Below are 4,117 nucleotides of genomic sequence, written 5' to 3'. Positions count from 1 at the left end.
AAAGGCAGAGGCGGGGAGAGTGGCAGAGGTAAGGTGGTCCTTGTGAAGGCACAGGGTGGGAGGGATAGAGAGAGACAGTGGCAGAGATACTGGAAGGGCAGATAAGCAGCAAGACCCCAAGCACAGCCCAGGAACCTCTTCCAAGGCTGGGGTTGGGGAACAGCGTCTCCGGAATGGAGAGCCCCCCCCCCCCATACTGTCCCCATTCTGGGCCAGCTCCCAGCTCCATTCTTGAGCCTGTGGGCGGCACCCAGCAGGGGGCAGATGAGGCTGCAACATGAGTAATGGGCTCCAATATGGGCCCAGATTCTCGGTGCTTGGGGGACTGGCGCAGCTCCGAGACTGGGAGGAGGGGTGGACTGGGTGTGCGTGGCCAGACTGGCTATTGGAAGAGAACTGTCTCTGGCTCTCCTCCCTGAGCATCCAGCGAACTCCAAGTGACTCAGAGCAACCGCCAGGAGACTTGAGAGGGGCACTTTGTGCAGGGCGTGGCTTATTTGCAGAGTGCAGGTCAGGTCCCCCAAAGGGGTAGTCACAGCTGAGCAGGGAGTCGGTGTGCATGTTGGTAGCTCCCTGGAACTGCCCAGGGCCTACACACACACACACACACACACACACACACACACACACACACACCATTCCACAGCCCAGCATTCACACCCAGAACAAACCACTGTGAAGTGGCTGGATGGACACACTCAGCAGCACTGTTGGTCGCGGCATGAGCCACAGCCTGTCTGAACCATTCACACTCAGTCACATCCCATACAACTCAACACCACAGCCCCACAGATCAGTCCCACACACAGTCATCTCCCCCACTTACATGCCATCACACCCTCATCGCCCCACAAACTTGTTTTCAGTCACACTTCTACAAGCGACAAGTCCCATCCAGACATAAAATGTAATGCACCCCACACACAGCACAAACGGCCACCAACACTCATTCACCCTCTCCCGGTTCCTCAGAGTGACAGTCAGGCAATCCGCACATAGTTCACCACAGAAGAGATGGCACAGTCGCCCAGACACCCCCTCACATACACAGAGACAGGCAGGCACACGCACGCCCCTACAGGCTCACACACCGATTACTCAATTTTGCAAAAGCCACAGGGAAAACCCCAGAGATTAAAAGCGGGCTCTCTGAGTCTTGGTTTTGAAGAGAGAAGAAGACAATCTCAGGCTACTGGGCTCATGGAGGCACATCTGTGGCCCTAGAGAGTCCAGTTAGGTCAGCCACAGGGTCCAAGTCTCTTGGGGGCAGTCCTGACCATTCCACTGACTCAGGTCCTGCACACACTGTCTCCAGACATCCTCCTGCACCCTACCAGGGTCCAGTCCCCTGCAGTCCCTACAGTCAGCTCCTCCCTGCCCCCCTCCTGTCAGCTCATTCTCTTTCCATCTGCATCCCTTCTCCTCCCCCCTTTAAAGCCCCCCATCCCCACCCCCCCAGACTCGGTGATAAAAGAGCCAGATTGGAGCGGGTGCCACGCAGCTTCATTCCCCACCATATGGGCCCAAAAGCCAAATCGTCAGCTAAGCGATTAAATCAAGTATGTCGAACAAAATGTTATGAACTGACATTATGGGTATATAATTTTATGCCATTTGTTGCCATCTGTTTATCTAAACAGCCCCCGTTCCACACAGACATACAGATTCACACCTTCCCTCTTGCCCCCCTCTCCAACCGTCAGGATCTCCCCACCCCCAATCAGAGCCAAGGGTCAGGGACAAGAAGACATGTGCCTCGAAGTTGGAGAACGGAAGGTTCCAGGGTTCTTGGGCATCAGAAGGAATTGGGGGCCAAGGATCCCAGAGAGATGAGGGGGTGAGAGATGGTGGTCAGGATCGCTCAGTGGCTTGGGAGGGGGCAAGGCCCTTGGAAAGCAGGAAGTTAGGGAGTCAGGAGTTCTGTGCATGAGGAGTGTGGCTAGGGCCCAATACGGGAGCCATGGACCAGGGCCAGGGGAGCCTCTTTGGCAAGCCTCCAACCTGGCACGTGGCACATGTGAGCGAGTGTGTGTTCAGGGGCAGGCATGAGAACGGCAGCTGTGCACATCAGTGGCTGTGGGAGCTTCCTCTCCCTCTGTCCCCTGTCTGCCCTGGGGGCCTGGGGCTGCCGTTGCAGGGAAGGCTGGCTCCTTTTGGGACCACAGGTACAGCCAGGGGTCCAGAGGCTTAGGGTGGAGTTATTCATGTCTCCTCCTCAGCATAGGCCACAGGGCAGGCGCCCCATCAAGCCCAGAGGCTGGGGACCCGCCACCCTCCTCATACCTGTCCAGACCTACACAGCTTCAGAGTCTGGAGCAGCCTCTCAATACTAAGCCTGTGGCCTCTGAGCTTAAATATGAGCTCCCAGCTCAACCTCCTACCCTGTCCTACCCACTGCTGCCTGGCCCTGACCTTGTCTGTCTATGCCTGTGTCTTCCTGCCTGTCCCTCTCTTGTCCACCACCTCTGTCTGAATCTCACCTCTGCCATGGTGCCTCTCTCCCCTCTTATTAGTTTTTGTCTCTCATCTCTCAGTATCTGCAACTCTGGCTCCGACTTTCCGGAAGGTGCAGGCTAGGACCTCAGGGATATCCAATGAGAGGGGTCGTTGGTCCACAAAAGGGGTGTAGCCAGAGTGGTAAGGAGCTGGATAGGGACAGAGCAGGGGAAAACATGAGACCTCAGGGACCATTAGTTGATCCTGGAGCATTGAAACTTTAGGGCCATTCAGGGAGCTGGAAAGACAGTGACCAAGTGTGATGAAGGCAAGGGACGCCTCATGCATGCCCCCTGCGAGGCTCATCCAGAGGCACAAGGAGATAGCCCCTCGAAGGGTGCACAGGGCAGAGGTGGGGAACCTTTCCTGGGATTTATTAAAACACTATCCCAAACACACACTCACACACTCATAGATAGAGACAGGACACATCCACACCTGCTCACACAGACACACATGGCCACCCACACAGGACTACAGTGACCTCCCCATGTCAACACCTCAAGGTCACCCTCACACATACTCTCCAATGAGGGACAGCGTTGCTAGCAAAGCCGCTCTCCATAGCTCGCTGAGCCCCAGGCCAGGGGTCCCAATGCCCAGCCTCTTTCAGATTGTTCGGCATGGGGTCTCCAAGCTTAGGTTCACCTCCACTGCCGCACACAGCACCCGCAGCCACCTGTCTCCTCCAGGTCTCTGTCCCTACAGGAGACTGAGGGATGCAGAAAAGGGCGAAGGTGAGCGATCAAAAGCCAATGGCGGGGCAGGAGAAACAGCCAGAAAGACTGAAGAGGAGACTGAGTCTGAAACAGAGGCAGGAACTAAGATAGAAGATGAGGACAGAGACCTCGGTCAAAGGACCTAGAAAGAGAAAGACAAAAAGACGGCCCTGGCCAGGATGGCTCAGTTGGTTGGAGCCTCATGGGGTGGAGCTTGGACCAACCGGCACCCGGAAAGGTTGTGGGTTGGGTTCCCGTCGGGGCACACACCTAGCTAGCAGTTTGATCCCCAGTCGGGGTGTAACGGGGCAACCCCCACCCCTAATGTTTCTCCCGCACATCGATTTTCTCCATTTCTCTCTCCTCACTTGCCCCCTAGAGCGGGACAGCCAGAAGAGTGAGGGGACGCTGCAGGCGGGCGGGCGGAGGGGCGCCCGGGTCGCGGAAGGCCTGGCAGGCGCGGGCGGCGGCGGCTGAGGATGGAAAAGCTCATTTTGCTGGTAATTTACTCTCCTGCTTTTGGGCCGCTCCGCCTGCCGCTGCCGCCCGCCCGGGCTGCCTGTTCCAATATTAGATATAAACAAGTAAACTGTGTAATGGATCACATTAAGCAGGCCTTGCGTCTTGAGGCAGGATTTAATTTGCATGGCAGATTAGCTTGTCTTCCCAGCAAGGCACCCCGGGGCACCCCGAGCTGTAATAGGATCCCGCCTCTTAGAGCCCATTAAGGCAATTGAGAGCGCCTCCTAATCTCCCTCCCCGCCCTGCACCAGAATCCCCTCCTGCTGGACTGGGAGGGACTCCCATGGCCGGACCCCCTGCTCCCAACCCCCATCTCAAGTCCCACCTCACCCTTAAAGCAGCGACCCCAAATCCCATGGGCTGCCCCCTTCTCACCCCTT

Source organism: Myotis davidii, unplaced genomic scaffold (genome assembly GCF_000327345.1).
Source record: "Myotis davidii unplaced genomic scaffold, ASM32734v1 scaffold332, whole genome shotgun sequence".
Lineage (NCBI taxonomy): Eukaryota > Metazoa > Chordata > Mammalia > Chiroptera > Vespertilionidae > Myotis > Myotis davidii.
This window is presented reverse-complemented; position numbering follows the sequence as displayed.